This window comes from Plectropomus leopardus, chromosome 8 (assembly GCF_026936395.1).
Source record: "Plectropomus leopardus strain MGB_pleo_1.0 chromosome 8, ASM2693639v1, whole genome shotgun sequence".
NCBI lineage: Eukaryota > Metazoa > Chordata > Actinopteri > Perciformes > Serranidae > Plectropomus > Plectropomus leopardus.
The window spans coordinates 3,817,707-3,839,729 of NC_142183.1; the positions used below are offsets into that span (position 1 = coordinate 3,817,707).

The 22,023-nt window shown below is 37.7% G+C and overlaps 1 protein-coding gene across 2 annotated transcripts in view; it reads right to left on the bottom strand.

The window, feature by feature from the left end:
- htr4 (5-hydroxytryptamine receptor 4) overlaps positions 1-12,003 on the bottom strand; it is a 206,020-nt gene extending 194,017 nt beyond the window's left edge. The window contains exon 1 of one of the 2 annotated variants that reach the window (XM_088080755.1): positions 11,648-12,003. The gene's annotated coding sequence lies outside the window, so the exon portion shown is untranslated. Of the gene's footprint in view, positions 1-4,601; positions 5,061-11,647 lie in introns of those variants that run through there. The other variant, XM_042493792.2, reaches the window with a different exon arrangement.
- Between the last annotated feature and the right edge of the window lie 10,020 nt (positions 12,004-22,023).

Consider the following 22,023-nt stretch of genomic DNA (forward strand, 5'->3'; position numbering starts at 1 on the left):
TATGGTGAAAAACAGACAATGCAGAAACCGATTTGAATTCATATTTGATCAGCATTGCCTAGTTTGAATGTCACAAGCAGTGACTGACACAAATAACAGCTGTGTTAAATTGGTTCTTATCATTCGGGCCCGGTGGATTCTTGCAGCACGCTTTCACTCTAAACTCATCACATGTTGGACCGTCGGTCAGTGAGCTTCCACGTCAACCCATGACGTTCCGGGATGCCGCTATAATGATTTCAGCAAATGCACATTTGGTGGGATAATGCGGCTCAGTCCCGATGTTCGAACAACATGGATGGTTAGGATTGGGTACCACAGTCATGGATGGTTAGGTTCAGGCATAAGAGACACATAGTAAGGTGTAGAAAAAGACACACACATGAACTACGGACTCACGCACAAAAGTCGGTTGTTGGTGAGACCCACCTGTCCGTCCTATAAGTGCATTTGGGCTCCTAATATTACATGGTTACCCAAACTGTTCTCACTCCAACCTCAGAGCGTCAAAGGTAGATGTGGCAAGGATACCTAAAACGCCATAGGTTGATGCGGAAGGTCACTGACTGACTGTCATCATGTGACGACTTCGGAGTGAGAACATGTTGATTCTTGCAAATGCCATAAGAAGCACTGTGAGGAGGCAAAGAAACAGTTATCTGTCTCATGTACTGCAAAGTGATGGTTTTAGCAAAATTGCTAAAAGTTATTTTTATATCATCACCGCTGTGGCCGAAGGTTCGATTCCAGCCCTGGCCCTTTGCTGCATGTCATCTTCTCTCTTTCCCCTTATTATCAAAGAATAAGGCAAAGGCCCATAAATAATATTTTTAAAAAAAGGTTACAAGCTGTAGCTTTAAGTAAGGTAGCTTGTCCTCCCCAGCACTTCCTGAGAGATCCCGAGACATTCCCACGCCTGACGAGATACATAATCACTCCTGTGAGTTCTGGGTCTTCCCCAGGGTATCCTCCCTGTTGAACATACTCCATAAAATGTCAAAACCAATGATTAATTCTCTCCAAGACATGCCAGAGCACAACATTTTATCTCCGGTTTTCTCTCTGATCGGCTGCCAAAGAAAAGGTCCTTGATACAAATAAAGAAAAATGAGCTAATTTTGGAAGCTGTGATAATCACATCTGAAATTTTACTTGATAATTATAATTTTAAAAATATAGAAAATAAAATGAAAGTATGATTAAGGGGCGTCCAGTAGAGCGGGCACCTCACGTATAAAGGTTTTGTCCTTGGTGCAGCAGCCGGAGGTTCGCCTCCCACCTGCAGCCCTTTACCACATCCCTTCTACATCTCCTTCTTTCACTCAGAAACTTCTGTCCTATCAAATAAAGATAAAAAGCCAAAAATATGATCTTAAAAAAAGGGGGACTTAGACTGAATAAAGTGAACTGTAGGCTTGATCATGCTTTGTGCCATGGCAACAAAGTGGACTGAACTAAAAACCATTATCCTTAAAGGCTTATTTCAAAGCCCAGTGCAAACACAGCCTCAATCAATATGCAAACACTCTTGCACAAATGTATGCATGTACACAACCCTGCAACCACTCAGGGCAATCAATGCATTGAGAAAACACACTGTAAGACTGTCCAAAAAATGCAACAGCACAGCTTGACTTCTACAGAAAGGAAAAGCAATAAAAGTCAAAAATTGACAGGCGCATCTGGAGAGGAGATACTGTGTTTAAGTGTGGGAGGAGATTTTCACATCCACGAGTTGATTCAAGAAAAAACTGACGCTGCTGCTGCTTGCAACTATTTCTTATTTATCTTTTCTAAAACAAGACATCTTGTTTTCCTCCTGCGCCTGTGTGCACTCCTCACAATGAGTGCAGAGTGTAAATGAGTCATGTGTGCAGCGATGTGTGTGCTCGTGCATGTCTGAAGGAAAACTTTAAAAAACAGATTTTGGCCATATTTTTGAGTCAGTGTTTTAGAGTCAATCTCCGGAGTCCAGACGCCCACACTAATGTATAATTTACACCTGGAGTGATTTGCATTGACTGTAAAATTGCAAGTACTTCGGCTGCACTCTAATCCATCTCACATGGCTCTTTATCTGCAGGCTGTGAGTGGTCGTGGGCGAGCTGGAGAGAAGGTGAACTGTAAATGATACGACGGCGATCCCTCCGATCACAGTGTCAGCCAATACAACGACACCTTGTACCTGCACCTCTGATCGAGGCACGCTGATCCTCTGCATGTCTCTCCCAAAAATATTACATAACCACAACAATCAAAGCATGTGAGTGACTGCAGAGTAAAATCAGTCAAGTGCAAGAGAAGTGTTTTTGTTACAAATCACATGAACACATTTTAGAACTGCTGCACAACTGGCAATTTGTCAAACAATCAAGCCATGAAATGCAATAAACCTGCAGCTGTTTGTGATACTGTATTTACATGGTTATCAATTCAGAGAGAAATGACAGATTTTAGAGGAATCTGACAATAGAATACAATATTATCCAATCACATCTAACATGTAGCAGCCAGAAAAAAAGCATGAGAATTCTACCTCAAAAAAATAAACATGCAAAAGTCTTAAAATCCTTGCAGCCAGGGGCATAGCACCAAATTCTGGGCCCTGTGTATAAGCAGTCTCTATGGGGCCCCCTGCCCCCCTCTCTTTGTCTCTCGCATCCAACTTTTTATTTTTTTATTTTTTATTTTACAAAATCAATTGGCTTTCTTTGCCTTTTCTTTCTTTCTTTCTTTCTTTCTTTCTTAGGGAAAGAAATGAGCAGTATAATAGGGGTCGACGCATTATCAGCCTGGTTGATTACATTTGGTATTTTGACGGTTATCTGTATTGGCATTTTATTTTAATGATTGCTGATAAAATTATTTAATTAAAAAGTGCAAAGAAAGCGTCAGCATGGGAGGAATTTTACTATGTAAAGCAGGGAGCAGTTTTAATCAAATTTTCACTTGACTTCATTTAAATTAGCTTAAGCTTGTCCAGCTACAATATTAAAGTGACGAACACAGTATCAATAATTATATTTCAAAAATATAATGTGTATTTGGTTCTCAAATGGGTCATTCCAAATAATGAGTACTTTTACTTTTGGTACATTAAGTATATTTTGATGCTAATACTTTGGCATTCTTTACTTCATTTAGATTTTGAATACAGTACTTAAAAGATAAGATCAGATCTTTAATGTCATTGTTAAAAATCACCAAAGTCTGTTTGGTGACTCTTCAGATGCAGAATGAACAAAACAAAATTCAAAACACTAAAAACAATACAGAGTGGTGAGTGCCAAGTATGTGTGCGTGTTTCTGCTCTCTGCAGTCAGTTTATTCATTCATTATGGGGAGGAGGGAGGGAGGGATGGGAGCGATGGGAGGGGAGGGACACCAAGGTGACAGCTTTGGGAAAGAAGCTGTTTTTTAGTCTGTTTGTTCTGCATTTAGTTGCTCTTTATCTCCTTTGACTTTTAATAGAAGAGTAGAGAAATAGAGTATTTCTTAAATCTAGTACTACTACTTTTACTCAAGTTAAAGATCTAAAATTGGACATGGCAGAAACAAAACCAAACTCTCTATTCTGGCTTTTCGAGGGTCCCCTTCTCAATACAGCCTTGAAAAGCAACCTGCAGTATGTTACATTAAGCACGACGCAAGTCATTTTGTAAAAGTAGGCGTTGTCAGAGTTTCATTTGACTCCAACAGTGGAAATCTCAGTTTAGGATAAAGCTCAAGAGCTGAAATGAGGCTATGGAAATCCAAATAAAAAGCTCATTTGGAAACAATTTTAGCACAAAAGAACTTGAAGCATCCCCCCACAACTGAACAGTTATTAAGAAAAGCCTCACTTCCATATAAAAAAAGCACAAATTAGTTAAATGACAGCATTAAAAACTCAACCACTGAGCACAGTTAGTCTCTCTTAACTGAAAACCACAGAAAACCAAATAACTCCCACAATGCAGCTCCTGATTTTCCATCAGTGACTGCTCACTTGCAGGATCCAGCTTGCAGCCCCCTGCTTTCATGCACACAACATGTGACAGCTGACAGTCAATCAGCTCTCCTTATCGATACATTACTGCAGCCTCAAACCCCCCGAACCACATGTATGGAAAATTGTTGAGCCTATAATTCACATTTAAGTGGATCAATATGAAGCGGGGATAACATGGAGGTCAAAAAACACACACCAATATGTCTTTTGTGCATCTTGCACTTAGAGTAAATGCACTTTGGGGACTGTTATTTAGCATTACAGGATGCAAAATACCATCACAAGTTCCTAAAACAATATCATGATATCAAAATGGCACAAAGTTTTGGATAAACTCGCACATGAAAGCACATTTGGTCTATGAATGTGTATCTAATATGTGGATGCAATTGCATTTGAGGATTCCAAAAACCTTCAAGGTGACTTTCAACTTGCACACAAACATCAAAAACTTTAAATTACAGCTGAAATATAACAATATTAAGATTTTCAAGTGAGGAAGGTCACAGCCCCCCTTCCACCTCATCTGCAGAGGTCAAGCGCTCGCACTGAAGACAAACGAGCTGCAAACGCGCGCGTAATCTGCTGTAATAAAGCGGATTTCACTCACCATTTCCTTGTGGAGACGCCGGGTCCTGTAAGCATGTCACGACACTAAATCCCCATGAGCCAGAATCACATTATTCTTCAGTCCAAAAAGGCTCAACGCGAAACTAATTACTGGACCTTAAAATACAAAAAAAGTACACGAGCCCCGAAGTCGTGTTGTGACGCTCTGGAGTGAGACGATAAACGGGAATGTGGAGAAGTGTCCGTGCGCAAAGAGCGGCGAGGAGCGACTGGCGGTGCGCGCCTGGAGACGCCGGGGAGAGACACCGTGGAGGGGGAGAGAGAGTCAGGAGTGGAGAAACCTCGTGGAGAGCCCGGAGAGGGTTCGTGGAGAGGTGAGGAGACCCCGCAGATGTTTGGAGAAAACAGCGCGCTGTCGGAGCGGAGTGAGCAGCGGAGATGTTGCGCTACGCCGCTCCGCCTGAACTCACAGCGGACATTAACCCGCTCCGGTGGAGTCCCTCCTCTTTAGCCCTGAAGTGAAGGAAGCATCCGTCCATCTCGCTCTCTCTCTCTCTCTCTCTCTCTCTCTCTCTGTCTCTTCTGCGCTTTCTCTCGTGCGCGCTCTCTCTCCCTCCCTCTCTTCTGTCATTGTCACTCCGCATTTGTCCAACATGATTCACAGTCATGTCGAGTCAAAGGAGAGATTGTGGAGGTCAAAGGCGCACAGAGGCAGTCTGTGATCCTTATTTCGGTTGTGCGGTTCTTTGTAAAACAAAGAAAAAAGACAAAAGCTACTGGTCATTTTCACAGAGTAGACCAGGGATAGTTAACTTGCTTTGCATGGGGGTCACTTGTGCAAAATGACAGGGGGCCAGGGGCCACCTATTCATGTTTCTATGATTTTAGGAGATGAGATGAGAGATAGAGATGCACAATAATACCTGCACATCACCGTATTGGCTAATATTGGCTTTAAAATGAAATATCGGAATTGGACAAAATGCTAATTTCATGCCATTATGACAAACTGATGTTTTTAAGTTATTAACCAAATGAACTTTAATATATTGGCATATCAGATATCGGCAAAAAAGTATTTGCTACTTTGGTAGCAACTAATGGGGATCCAATTTGACAAATAAAAAAATAACATGGTCATTTGGGAATTAAAGTATTCTCTTCACCTCAGTCAAACCTAATTTATCGACACACAGACAGTAGCAGTCAGAAAACACCTTTCCTTTTGTTGCGTTTTGGGCATTATTCTTCGGTACCTGGATGAATTGTTTCTCTGATGCCTTCAGGATGAGTCCATTGTATGATTTATAGTCTTACACTTGGAAGGCTGTTGAGTTTAATTAGATTCTCACCCACATGAACACTGAACACAACTGTGTCTAGTATCCAATTATTTTATAACAAGACCAACTTCGGCTTCATCAGACTCTAACACATCACTTGGTGCAGAAAATGGAGATCAATAAAGAAGTGTTACTTGCTCTCTAAAATGTGATGCTAACACTCCCACCACTTTATTTTCTGTAGATTAGTGAGTAGATAAAAGTGAACAGTAATTGAGCAGGATGTTTACACCTTCTCATCATTACAAACCGCTCTAATATTGAAGTCCAGCTCTCTCTTTACTGTCTCACGTCCACTTCTGCATCATTACATCTTTCTTTATAACTGAAAGTAAGGCTGGGTGATAAAACGATGACGATTTCAATCGCAATATAACTTTTCGTCGATTTAAATATGAGATGTAGTCAACAGAATGTGGATAGAACGCATTTCAGCCATGTCCACTCCACCCTCATTCTCCACCATGTCTCCAAATGTCCGCTCCGCTCTCATTGTCCAACAGGTGATTAAAGTCTCTTCTAGGGCACCAAAATGTCTCGATCCCATCCTGATACTGTCATTTATTAGCATGCTCGCTGCTTACAGTAACAGCCATCTCCTCCCTCCCTTCTTCTGCTCCGTGTGTGTGTGTGACGGGGACATGATGAGAGGACATGATAAAAGGACACGCAGGACGTGGTTTGAGTACAGTTGTGGTGAGTTTCCAGCTCGGTTATGCTTAAAGAATAAACTGATATCTGATGTTTGATTCCTTCCAACAACAAGCAGAACAACATGTAAATGTGCAGAGATCACAGCAGAGCGGTTACTTAGGGACGGTTCTGTAGCTGCTGCTTCCTGACAGTTTGGGAAATGTTCCTCTCTGTAGTTCCACTATAACTCAAACACAATATTATTTTCGGCATTATTTTTGTACAATTCAAGCTGAAAGAAGATAAGAGGGGAAAAAAAAACAATAATATAAAAATAAATTGATTTTGCTCTTGAAAATGACATTCTTTTAAAAAAAGCCTTTCATACTCTCAGGTTATTAAAAACAAACTAAAAGAAGTTATTAGTTATCGGTATCTTATCGGCCAGGAGAAGCTGGAAATTATCGGTTTATCAGTATCGGTTGAAATAATCATTATCGTGCATCACTGATTACTATATCTTCATATCTCACTTAGGAGTCAAAGGGAACCTTTAAGCTTGACAGAAATAGTCATTTGATGTATATTGTGATATATATCGATATCGACTGATATGAAAACAATTATCGTGATGAGACTTTTTCCATATCGCCCAGCCCTAACTGAAAGATCTGATCTTTATTTATGTCTCTCCTTCTGTTTCTCAGTTTCTGTCCTCCTCTTTAGTCTATCAGACTCTCTCCTCCTGGGTGTCTTTTATCCAGGCCAGTTGGTAATCAATATATCACCTCAGTTTGAGCCATTACTATAATTCTGCCTCAGGCCATTCTGCATCATTTTGATGCTTGAATGCAGCAAAAGGCATTATTTCAAGTCTTTTTTTCAAGGTTTTTTCAGTGGTGTCTGACACTAATGCAGCTGAAAGAAGAATGAAGAGACTGACCCCACAGGTATGGAAGCCCTAAGCAACCATACAGTCTGTTTTCCCTAGATAACAGGATAATTTTCACGAGATATATATATATATATATATATAGATATATATAGAAAATGAAACTGTGTTTTCCCGCGATTACTAAAATTTATTTGAGATCTCAAGATTACAAAATAAAATTTAAATTGAATGTAATAGGCCTGAGATTTCTGTCACACGTGACATGTCATGCCATGCTGACTGACAGATGCCCTGCACACTAACATAGATAAGCCGTTTGTTCTGTGCCGTTATGCTTTCAGTTTGAAAATATGTTTTTAAATGAATGAGTGAATGTTACAGCATGAATGTAAATGTTAGAACAGCTGTCTGTCGAGCTAACTTGATGGCCCACGATCTTAAGATGCGTATCAGTCTGCTCTTCTCACTCAATTAGTCAAAACTGGACAAAAAAAAACCCACCACGTTATCGAGAAATATCGAGTCGGTCGATATTTTCCTGCTCCTCTGACATTGCTAATCTTTCAGTGAATAGCCTTCTATTATGGAATTGTTTGGATATCTCGAAATCTCAAATTAATGATGTCGTTATCTCGGGAAAACAGACAAAAAAAAGTATGAATTATTACCACTTAGGGCTTCCATACATAGGTGTCTCTAAAAGTAGATTATTGCAACCAATATTTGCATTTACTATTAGGCAGCAACTTCTAGTGACCATAGTAATTATGACGGGAGCAAAAGTGACGTCGTGAAAATTGTGTGCACTGAGGGGGTTTGGGTGGATGGATGGGTCAAACAAACACAGGACTGTCATCCAAGAGACTGCTGTTTGTGTCCTGTGTAAAACTAAAAGTCAATGTTGACTTATCTCAACCCACATACTACAAATGAACTTGCGTAAAGTACTTCACTTTTGTCACATACGTTACCTTATTACACAGCTTACTTGACAGATATTTATTCAATTTGATTGATATTTATTTCTGATATGTAAAACAAAGAAAACAAAAAAATATAAAAAAAATAAAATAATACTGAAATGGCTCCTACACAAACTTAATGAATACGTTTCTAATAAATAACAAAATTAAATTTCACATGTTGAAAAGGAGTGGGTGGAAGTATAAAATTATGTCCTAGCCCTTCTCAGCTACTCATAAAAAAATTCATAAAAATCTTTTCATCGCTGGACTTAAGTTATATAGCAAACATGGTACTTCGAACCCAATACACAATCTTTTCTTAAATCTAACAAAGCTGTTTTGGTGCCTAAACCTTAACAAACTGCAACTGTTTAACAATGATAACCACGTATTTAAAACTGCAACTGTATAGGAGTCCACCAGGTGCAGGATGGGAAATAATCTCAAAAGGAATCTAGTTCTCACAAATAGTGACACTGTAAGATCTGCAGTCTTTGCAAAATATTACAGTCTAAAAACGTACATTGTCTTCAGATGTAAGAGGATGTAAGAGGGTGTCAGACTATGTCAGAAGATTTTGTATCTAACAAATTAATTCGCCTTTAGGTCAAACTGTTATTGTATGAGTCACAAAACAAACCAAAGATGCATTGAATTCCCTCAGGTTTTGTCAAAATTCAATCAGTGGTGTCCGATGCATGACGGCTGGACGATCTATTGTCCTGCCCACGACTTATTCATCAGAGACAAATAAACACTGATGAGAGCGAACAGCAGAACAGTGAAGAGGCAAACCTCCTCTCACACTGAGTCACAGTCAGGTTGTCAAATACTGTATGTCCACATATAAGGATTTTAAATTTGCACTTGCTTTAAGTATTAACACATAAGCACAAGGAGCTGAAAACAAACATGCACTGTAGGCACAGCTAAAGAGAAGACAGGCTGACTCTACTAACAGAAGTTAGAGAAAGAGTTTAAATTTCCTCGCACAAATGGGCCATATGTGCACACCCAGAGGTCTGTCTCTGTATCTCCGTCTGTCTCCCTCGTCTGTAGATCATTTCCACGTAACTCATCCTAATCAACCTAATCATCCATTAATGAGCCTCTCAAAAAGCATCAAAAACCAATCCACGATTCTTTTTTAGTGAGCTAATTTGATAAATCCTTCAAAAGGAGATTTCATGAAAGCAGACCGACTCCTGCGTAAGTTAATTTCAACTCCAGTAAGGAGAATTACTTTTACTGGTTGTGTTTCCAAAAATAGCTTTATAGACTTGGTTTACCGGTATTCCTGTGCTGTTTTTGAATGTCATGTTGTCATTTAACGTCTTTTAAATCTGATTTTATGTCCAGTTAATTGCTATTTATTACCTGGCTAACCACAATATCTTGTTAACAATCATCTTCCTTTTTTGTTTCTGAGCTTCAGACCTGCATGACGGTGCCAGCTGTGGTTTTTATATGGCTCAGCTGCTCCTGTTTAAAAGTGTCTCAGATGACCAACATAGTTTTTTTCTAAAACTGGAATTCATTTGTGATTTAAAAGCATGCATTACATATATCATGACACAGCTGATACCTGATCTTTAATAAATTACATTTTCATCTTTTTATGAACATAAATTTAACTGCAACAGAACCGCTTAATATCAGATTGCAGGATTGAAATACATTGCAAACCATGTTTTATGCATTACCATGTTTAAAAATAAATAAATAAATAAATAAAACTAGACATTCATCACTATAGATTGATCACTGAAGGGGCCTACAGGGTCCACACCAAGGGCCCTAAAATATAAGGGCCAACTGGCCTTCACTTGCAAAATGTGAGTCAAATTACCATGTAGCCACCAGGAATGCACTCAAAGGGTCCATAAAGAGACACAAAAACACCTCAAATGAACTGCAAAAAGATACTAAATAACTACTAGAAAGGGCAAAATAACCCCACAAAGAGACAGAAAACAATTAAAAAGAGGCATAATACAAGAAAGACAAACATAGAAACAATTACAAAGAGACACAAAACAACCACAAAGAAACACAATCAATCCAGAAAAAAACAAAAATCAACTACAAAGAAACACAAATAGACAAAACAAGCACAAAGAGATCCAGAACGATTGCACAAAACAGAAAACAAAACACAAAGAAACACAAAAAAGCTGAAAACAAACACAAAACAATCACAGTGGCACATAGCAACTACAGATGGAAGCAAAACAGCCACAAGGAGACACAAAATAACTAAAACATAAAAAAGGTAACAAACACCAGAGACACAAAAACACTGCAAAGAAACTAAAAACAGACACAACATAACTAATAAAATACATGAAACAAATGCAAAGAGATGCAAAACAGAAAAGAAACACAAGAACAAAAAAGAGTTGTGTCTCTTTGTTGCTCCACAAAGAAACACAAAACTGCTAAAAAAGAGGCACAAAACAACCACACAAAGCCAAAAAACAGCCACAGAAAGACACAAAATGACTACAAAGATACACAAAACAACCACAAGGTGACACAGAACAAACACAAAACGAGAGGCACAAATTTACTACAATCATAAACGACTACTTAAAAGACATGAAACAACCACAAGAAGACAAAATGACCAAAAAGAGACACAAAACAACCACAAGGAGGCACAAAACTACAAAAGACAGAAAAATACCACAGAGACACTGCAAACACACAAAACAAACATACTAAAATGCACAATACAAATGCAAAAAGACACAAAACTGCAACACACACACACACACACACACACACAATGGCTAAAAAGAGACACAAGACACAAAACTACAAAAAGATGCATAACAGTTACTAAGACACACAAAACAACCAAAATGGAGGTAAAACCACAATGAAGTCTGTGTATCTCGCTCCTCTGTTAGAGCTCGTGGGGCCTCTCGCATGTCTGTGCTCGGAGGCCCATTATCTCATAATCTGCCTGTGTTCATCACGGATAGCAGCTCAATATCAAATCATTCAGCAAATGGGTCAAGAAAACAGATACAGTCTCCTCCAAATCATTGTGCTGCGCATCATGACGTGTGTGCAATAAAGTTTGTGTTTGAGGGTGCACGGTTTTTGGGAGCCATAAAAGTCAGTCCAGCATGAAGCATAAAACAAAATGAATTGTTGCACACGCACACCAGCTGTTTTTTCTGTTTTATGGCTCACTTAATGCTGCCAACACTCATGCAACATAAACATAATGAGAGGTTCTTACCTTCATCTGGTGTTCAGGTAAAAGCTTCATCTTCTTCTTCTGGATTTGCAGAGTGGACACAGTGGTGGTGGACGGCTGCCTTCCTCAGGTCAATATCAGCTCTCCTCCAGGATTTCTTGCTTCGACAGGATAATGCAAATAAAAGTCTAGTAGTTATCATCCAATAGAGTCTGTAGATCAGCTTTTTCACACATAATACTCCCTCCAACTCGATCAGGTGTGAATAAGTTAGCTCTGATTCTTCTTATTGCACCAAAAATAATTTGGTTTTCATGGAAGATTGACTGGGCTAACATTGTGGTTTGTTATGTGAGGTGTTAGCATGAAAACTGTTTAAATCCATTCTCTTCCTGTCCACCAGATGCCCTCTGACTTTCCCTCCAGGACCTTATTGGTTCCAGTCCCAGTCACCTGACCTTTCCCCCACCCACCCCTGGGGGCATGTTCAATATCAAAATGCTGTGCACTGCTTTGCCCTCACTTTGGGGTTAACCCTTTTAAAACTGCACTTTTCTTGTGCTGCATTCAGACACCTTTTACCAGAAGTTAAACCTTTGAATGTAGTGCAAATCAGTTTGATTTTTTTCAAAAACATGTGAGAAAAGGCAATAAGCAACTTGACAAGAAATATCCCACATACTGCACAAAATAAGTAGAATTAGAAAAAAAGAAAAAGAGACAAAAAACTCCAGACAACTTTATTTCTAATTGTCAGAATTATATACGACTTCACTGTGACAAGTATTGTTTATATTCTTATTGATATTCTTACTTATGTATATAACTGTTGTTCATGGTAGAATTGCAGTTTTATAAAGTGTATCGTAGCATAAGACAGAGTTTTATCATTTACACACCTTACACTGTCAGCACATTATCCATATTATAATTTAAATATTCACATATTAGTGCAAACTGTCTATTACTGTATTTCTTTACATTATATCTTTACACACTTACATACTCAGCATATTATACATACTTTATTTTTTTAATATTTAAATATTTACATACATATACATATATTTATTTATTGTGCTAATTGCTTAAAATGTTATCTATCAATGCTAACTGTAGGATTTCTTTCTTAGGTGCATGTTAGATATGCTAAAGTGTTAGCATACTGTATGTCATTTAACCACTAAAATAAAAGTTATTTATGCTAAATGGAATATTAACTGTGGAGGTGTGGTCTAGTAATGCTAAAGTGTGAGTGCAACTTAATTTCTCACTATCAGTGATGCTTGGTTGAGTCAAAATCTGTGTTAATTAAACATTTAAATGAATGTTGTTTTAACTCTTTGAAACCTGGACCGACATCAGTTTTGTTTTGCTTCCTTAAGACGCCTTTCACAAGCTAAGAGCAAATTGGTTTGATTTTAAATAAATAAAAATAAATTTAAAGAAAAACATGGGGGAAAAGGCAATAACAGGGATTCAAAAAATATTTTTTCAAAAAAAAAGAACATTTTCCAGAAAGAAATATCTAATTATAAAAAATCTTTATAATTACTGGTATTTAAATGTTAAATTTTTATATTTTCTTTTCTTTTCTTGTGCTCATTTCCAGCCTTTTTCTTTCTTTCTTTCTTTTTGTATTTTTTTTTTTACAAATTTCATACTAATGTTTGGCCATGTCTTCTTATTGCTCATTGCCTTCTCCCCATGATTTTGAAATTAATGAAGACAATTTGCCCAGATTTCACAGTGAAAAAAGTGTGAACTTCTCTCTCTGCTCACATGTTGGATGTGTGCTTTGTCCCGGTCTCACCAGCCCGTAAACTAAACTCCCTGAGGATAAATAGCATCATTTTGCATCATAACTACCCAAATCTGAGGTGCATCAGAAGTTAGAATAGAGGTGCAGAGACAGCGTGACCAAACTTTCATCTCCCTGATAACCCCAAATGGTTCTGGGCTCACTGGAGCTCTGCGGTCTGGTGTAATGACTTCCTGTGATGAGCTTTCGCCGCGTTCCCTCTGTCCCTTCATTTCACAAAATGATGATTTGTAAGGTTGTTTTTTTTCTGTAACCCAATTTCACCTCAGTTCAATCCTCATACCACTCAGATGGTTGTCACTTTAGCCTCTGTATTAAGCTGAGCTTTGTCAGAGGACACTTCCTGCGGTCTTGATGTAGTTTTTATGGGTGAATACCCATAATCAAACCATTATGAAATAGCCTCTCTGTCTCACATTTTGGCAAAAAACAATTTTAACTTCCTAACACCTGTTTTATTTTTAAGACATAATTTAACATAACATATATAAATATGTTTTCTGACAATTCCAGCTCTTCATCCAAGAGTTTAGGTTTTGTTTCACCACTTAGGGCCGTAATTGGCAACTTTTAATATCAAAAAGAGCCATAAAAGCCAAAAAAAAAATTTAAAAAAAGAAAAGAAATCTATCTTGAGTCGCATTACTACGCAACATTATTAACAGGCCTAAATGAGCACTCATTAATATATTTTATACTTGTGACTATTTTGTACTTTCATTTCGCATTTCTATTAACCCTGTTAAACATTTTGTGGAAGTTGGCTTGATTCCTTTCAAAAACATATAGGATGTAGGAAGAAAGGAAGAAATGATCCATAAATTAGCAAGAAATTAGTAAAACTTTAATAAAATTACCTAAAAATATATCCCCAAAAATTAAAAATTTAAAACAAATTAACAAGGCAAACAAGACTTGGCAAAAAATGCTTTAATATTATATAATTATATTATATAATTTTAAATATGTAATTTTAATAATTATGAATGTTTTTTTCCTATTTTCCTAGACATTTGTTAAAAAAGCAATTGTTATCAATTGCCACCCAGGTTGCCGATCTCTGACTTAGGGGGACACATAAAAAGAGGAATTTGGGGTCGTTCCACAGAAAATGGTGAATATCCAATATTTTAATTCTTGATTTTTGGTGGATTTTTTGCATCAATTCATATACGTCATACACTTGCTATTGCATAATTTGCACCACATTTATTCCAGTTGTAATGTTTACAGCTTCTTATTTATTGCAGCTTTATTTTTTGCATTTTAAAAAATTCTTGTATTTAAGGTCATTGTTGTTATTTATAGTTTTTTTTTTTTTTTATCTTACTGCTCTGCATGCCTTCAAATTGCCCCTTGGTGACAAATAAAGTGTTTTTGAATTGAATTGATCAGTTTTGCCCTCCCTGCATGACTTTATGACAGAAATGTCTTTCATTTTGTCAAACTAAAAGCCCTCTGCGTCTTTCATGTAACAGAGGGTCTACACCTTAGCCTGCCTTCATTTTACATTTAAGGTTAGCAGGTGCACCAGCAAAATAAGACTTACTTTTTGGCAGCCAATGGGCAGTGATGAGTTTTGTTATAGCAATCCAACATACAAAGGAATAATGCAAAGTATATTTTCATATCTCTAGAGCAATATTTTACCAAAGTTTGATATTCTGTTGGAAAAAAATCAGTCCCAGTCAGGATGACAAAACTAAGGTAATAAGTTAGCATTAAATTCTGCACTCAAATAAACTGACCTTCAGTGTAAAAAATAATAAAAGTGCAATTAAAGTACTTAGATAACACTCAGCTACAGCCTCAAAGACACAGTGAGTTCCTGTATATCATGTTTTTAAAGTGCAGTGAAGGTAGAGGGATTCATGATGTTAATGCAGGAGGACAACAACTCATGTAAAAGTACACATACTCATCCACAACATATTCAAGAAAAGTGGAGTAAATATATCACTGCTCTCAGCACATTTTCACTCCGTTGGTTCTGTGTTCATGTTTACTTCTGAATTGATTTTTACAGGATATTTAAGGCTGTGAGGAAAAAACAAACACTCAAGCAAACATGACCTCACCGCTCGTTTATTTTTAGTCATCAGTTCAGATTCAAGAGACCCCTCTCACTACATCTTCTCATAAAAACCAACAACAAATAAACAGAAATGAAGTCAGGGTACAAACAATGAGAAAAGTATTCACTGTTTTCTGTGGTCTTGCACTCAAAAAAGAATGAAAATGTCAATACCTTAAGAGAACATGTATGTGTGGAACCTTTTTACTTTTATTTTTTACTTGGCACAGTCTATTTGCCATAAGATACAGGTGTGCATAAACTGCGCTGTGTATAAATTTGGAGTCATGCTGTAGTAAGATCTTGCAGGAGGTGGTCAGAATCTCTCCATCAGGGCTTTTTTAACTTCAGTCTGACAACTCTGAGGAGGTGAAGCAAAGCGAATGAATAATTTTGTGTTTTGACGGTGCAACATCTGAGCATCTAAGCTGCTGCAATCCATCGGTCATTATCAATATAAAGAAGTGGACAAACTTGTTTGGAGTTATTTCGGCAGCTCTTAATGATTTGAACTTCAATGGCACAATACTGTTATTCCTGAAAAATGTCAGCCTTTTCTTTTTGAAAACAAAACAAAACAAAACAAAACAAAACAAAACAAAACAAAACAAAACAAAACAAAACAAAACAAAACAAAACAACTGCAGCACGATTTATCAGGGTGGAAATATTGATATATTTGATATATTGAGATGCTTTTGATATTGTTTTTCTGATATTTATATATATATATATATATATATATATATATATATATATATATATATATATATATATATATATATATATATATATATTTTTTTTTAACTTCTTTTTGGCAGATATTTTTACCAAACTTTCATTGATATTCTATTGATATTTTTTCAGGTATTTTTAAAAATATTTTAAGATAATTATTTGTTTTTTTCCCTACATAGTGTCCCTTAGTGGAGGTCTGCGCTCTTGGACTGCCCTTCCAGACCATAATGAGGTGGAGCCTGAGACTGACAGCCTCCACACTCAGCTACTTTATTATTAGTTAAGCCTGTACACTAACACAAAGGTCAACAAGGAAAATATCCCTGTAATAGAGTGAGATGTATTCCAGCACCAATTTCAGCGTTGACATGAGAGTATTGATTAAACCAAACATATCAATATCTGACCTTTTGAACTGCTTAGAAATGCTGCGTCCGCTGCTGTAAATATATTCAAAGTGAAGGTTTTCTATTCTGTTGTGGAGTTGGTGACAAAAGGGATGTTAATGCATTTAAGTAATGCTGTTAAATTATTTGCAAACACAAAAAAAATCGTCACTTGCTTATTTACTTATGTTTTTACTTCAGTTTCCCCTCTCAAGCGTCAAGCAGCGCGTCGTGGGGTCAGCCTCTTTGTTGATCTGCGCCTGCTGAAAATGAAACTCATATTTGTGACCTGGCTGTGACTTTCTCCTAAACAGACTTTCAGCTGATGCAGACCGTGAGCGAACCTCCGGCTCTCTGTAGTCCATATCAGTAAAATGACTTCAAACACTGAAGCTTTCAAACTGGGTCACATCTAATTCCCACCAGTTCAGTCAGAAATGTGCATCAATTAAAACCAGTGGTTCTAAAAAATCTTTTTAGGCATGTGATCCCTCAAAATGAATGCCTGCTAATGACCCTCTGATCACAGGTGGGATTAATGGAGGGTGAATATTTCAGCAAAAGCACTTTTTCCTTTTAGGTTGATTCGCTTGATTGTGAAATGTGGATCAGAAATGAAAAACATGTCACATGTTGTCAAAGAAAAATACAAGAGCTGAAAAATCTGCCAAGAGGAATTCCATGAAGCCGACATGTGCGCTCTCCGCCACGACGTCATTCTCATTAATTAACAGCTCTCACATTTAAACAGACTTTTCAAATTGGTGCACAGTGCAGGATGAAATAGAAAGATCATGAACGGGGAAATAAAGGCTTAAATGTGAGCTAAATTAAAGTTATGATAATAACATTAATCACACACAGGCTGTATAGTATTATAGTATAGTATAGTAAGCAGTATAGCGTTATAATGTAGGCCATGGAAAGTGTCTTAAAAAGTTCAGGATTACTACGTATCGCCTACCCTGTCTTGCATCTTTCAAATATACAACATAGTATTTTGACTGTCTACAATCTGATGTTTTTTATCTAACTGATGCAAATATTTACTCTTTATTTCTTTTTCATGTTGAGAGTAGCCGAGGCCTTTACTTTTATGCATCGAAAAAAACAAATTGAACGATAAGAATTCATCAGAATGTAGGAAATGAAGTGTCTGACACTCAAAATCTCTCAGGCCCCCCTCCTGATTTGTGTCCCTCTGGCATGGGGCTGCAAGGTGTCCTTTATTTGTCCACCCAGAAGGTGGCGACCCTAGCAGCAGTGTAACAGATGCTGATTGAGGAGGTGAGGACGGACTGGACGATGACGGTGCAGAAGTGCGCCATCATTGTCTTTGCCTCGTGAACGTCTTCTGCTCCTGCAGAAAGAAAAGATCCTCTGCCGTGCTCTTTTGATGAGAAAAATGAGATGTTTATCTCCCACTTGATGTCCAGTGATAGTTGTCAGTACATCAATGATTACATTGCAAACAGGAATTACAAACAACTCATTCAGCATACTTTTAATGGTGCCAGTGTCCCAAAATGGGGCTTAGTTCTGGAAAAAAGACAGAACAACGAAGCCATCCGAGGAGCCAAATCAGTTGCGTAGCTCAAAAATGTGCCATTCTTTGCTTTTGCATTCGTTCAGGGTCACCATATCTCACTGATGGCAGACATGACTGTTTGATTTCAAACAGAAAATAAGACACGGTGCAGTCAATCAGAGTCCGGGCAGGGATCCTGAGCAGCCACAGAAACACAGTATGTTCCTGTCATTTCATGCACGTTTTTTTGACAACTTTACCGCCTGCCCGGTGACTCTGACTAAGATGTTGCGTAACATTCACATGATTGTCTTTCCACTGAAATCTCTGCACAACGGCTTGTTTTTCTAAGCAACCCCTCCCTCCCAAAAAACACCATTTGTAATAATTTGCACCGCGTCTGGGAATCTGAGAGAGACCAGCAGACGTTTTGTGGAGGCGGCGAGGTGCTGGCAGAGATAAAGACCGTCAGGCAGGACCAGCCAGCTTTGATTGTCACTGCAGAGGCCCATATCGCTTTCTCTTTCAGGCTTCGCTCCAACTCCCCGCCTCTCTTTATCCTCTCTGTCTTAGTTTCTCTGTTGCTCTTTCTCCTCTTCTCTTGTTTTTGTTCTTATTCTTTGCTCCATTTCTAATTATTCTCTGTGTGTTCTCTGTCTATATCTGTCTTTTTCCCTTTCATTTTTGTTCATTTTCCGAATGTTTTACTGGAATCGCTGCCCCCTGAGGCATAGATGAATCTTTAAATTGTAATTTAAAGTTGTTGTGTGCAGCTACATGGAATATTTTAACCCTCTGAGACCTGAGCAAATCTGCAAAAACTTGGCAAGGCAATTTAAAAATACATGGCCCAAAAATTAGCAAACAATTTGTGGAAAAAAATAACAAGAAAATTAGTTGCAAATATGAAAAGAAAAAGGTTAAAAACAAACAACAAAATGACTCAAAAAGTGCTGAAAATTGGAAAAATATGCGTATTTTATTTCCCTGTAACTGAAATAGCTGGTAATGGGATGTTGCAAGTGTTTCCATGATTATACCTGCACGTAATAAAGACAGGATATATTGTATTAAAAAAGACAGTTTAACAAATCAGAGGAGTTACCTTCATTCTGAACATTTGGACCTGTCAAAATGCAAAACAAAATACTATCAGTGCAAAACATCACTTTTCTGCTCACCAAATGTCTCTGCATGTCGTTGTATAACGATATATTTTTAAATAATATCAAAACCACACTGATTAGTTTTTAAATATTTTTATATCAGAAACACATCACTTGCTGTCTGCTGCAGAGTGAGGAGCATTTCATGTTTTAACCTATGGTTGCCATGGTTTCCGGTGTCCGTGGCCGGGCTGTAGGCTCTGAGTCTGGTGCTGGTCTGCATCCATCTCTGATCAGCATCTCCGACTCCACAGAGACGCTCGCTCGGCCAGTTTATATCCTCATTTCAGGGCCAAATAATCTTCTAATTGACTTGGCATTTTCACTGAGCTCTGTCCCATCAGAATGTTTTCCACTTTTGTTTTTAATTTTCTCTGCCTCTTTTGCTTTTTCTGTTTAATATCAATAACAACAAGAAAACAAAACTCCTGCTCTCTCCACAGGCTTTTTTTTTATTCCTATTGCAAATGTAATGGCTATAAAGTTTGTGCAACAGTGTGTGACAGGAATTCTGTTTCTAGAAAAAAAGTTTTTTTTGTCGGACAAATTCTGATTTGACTTTGTTGCTGTGCTATTTCCCTTTTCACAGTTTGTCATCTCTGTGATCACTGAGATTTTACAGCAGTTTCTTGTGATGTTGCTGCAGCCTCACAGCTCTGCTTTCAAAGTTACAGAGAAAAATATAATGACCAACAGGAAAGATGGATGAAATTCCAAAGAAAATTCTTTGAATAAGTGACAGTTAGGGTTAAATATATCTGCAGAATGATAATGTAGCATGTAAAATAGCTCTTTCTGAAACAGCCACAAGCAGTTTTTTGCAGTATTATATTGTGACAACGTCACATCGCATATCCTGTGAAAAGGGAAGTGTATTTCAACATGCAAATAACAAGCTTACATTGACAAGCAATCCCGCAACATCAGCAACAGATGCAGGAGGGTGGCACATTATATATCAACATGTTCTCACTTGTCAAATAGCGGCGCTCTGTTTGCAGGTCCACTGACATGGCAGTGGTGTTTGACGAGCTGGGATGACAGACACAGGGTTAATGTGCTTTGGCTGTCGACTTGTGTTCGAATCAGGAAAACAAGTGTAGATAAAGCCTAGAAGTCTTCATCATTCCAAAAATCAAACACTCTTTTTTCATCTTTTAGTTTCACGACCAAAAACAGTTGACAGCCCAGATGCACATTACACATTACACAGATGGGACTAAGCTGGTGTAATTCTTTCCTCTTTCAGTGAAAAAAACAATGAGCAAAACAGAATGCCCCAAGTGAGTTCAAAGTGAAGGTGATGCACAAACTTTCCTCCAAACTTTGTCACTTTCCCTCTCCCAGTTTCTCTCTCTCGGTTGCAGGAGTGGCAGACAGGAGGTGAAAAAGTTTAGCTGAAGTTCTGCAGCTGATAGTCGCTCTCACTTGATTCCCAATTAATATCCAAAGGGTTGTCGAGTTTGCCATTGTTCCGCTTGAGCAAACTGAACGCAGCGTGCCGCGCAAAGCCGAGGTAATTAGCTAGGATGGGTACACACACACACACACACACACACACACACACACGTATACTTGTATACATGTTTTTATCTTTATTTATTTTTCTAAATTTCTATCACTTTTTTTGTGTGTGCTCATTTTCAGATAATTTTCATGTTTTTTTTTTTAAATCCACTTTGTCATTAAATTGAGCAATGTAAAATATGTACAATACATATGTACAATATGATTTGACTCATGATTTCAATATAAATCAAACCAATTTGTTCAGGTTTCAAAGGGTTAAACAAGCCTCGGTGAGGACGGCAACAATGTCCTCACTTTTTAACACTCAACATCGTTCTCACACAGACAAGCAAATACACACTTACACAAAAACACACTTCCAAAACAAACACCTCTGCCCCTTACACACACACACGCACACACACACACACACACACACACACACACACACACACACACACACACACACACACACACACACACTGGATACTCTCAGGGTGTAATTACAAAGCTGTCTGCTTTGTAGATCTATTAAAAGATGAGATGCTCGTCATTAAACTTTGTCTCTCTCTTCTGTAACTTTTGTCTATGAGTAAACTTTTATTACCTCCAAAACACACAAAACACATCAACATCTGACAGGTTTCCTCCCAAACTTTGTCCCTGTAATCTAGTTTGGTTCTTTCAGTGTGTGGTTTTTGTGTCTTTCACTGAAAAATGTTTGCATTTTTTTGTCTCACTTCACCAAATATACAAGGCCAGTATCTACATTGTACTTTCATACAATCTCATATGTATTAATGTAGGTATAAAATGTCAGTCAAAGGTGCATTTATAAAGTTTGTGCGTATGCGCCCAAAATGCACTAAGACGATAAAGATTAGTAGAACAGAATCAGGAGGGCTTACAGCTTTATAACTCATACAAACAAATGTGCATGTACGTATCTATTTTTGTATGTACTCAAAGTTTTAGTCCAAAACTTTTTTTTTTTATCCATCAGGAAGCAAAAGAACAAGTAAGACCTGTTGCTTGTGTAAAAACATCCCAATGCAAAGTATGCTGGCATTTTAGCTTCAGTGACAGAGAAAAGTATGAAATTACCTTCATGACATGTGTGGTTATACTCATTATGTATTTTCATGTGTAGTTATATTTATTATGTATTTTCACAGTATTATTACTTTAACAAATT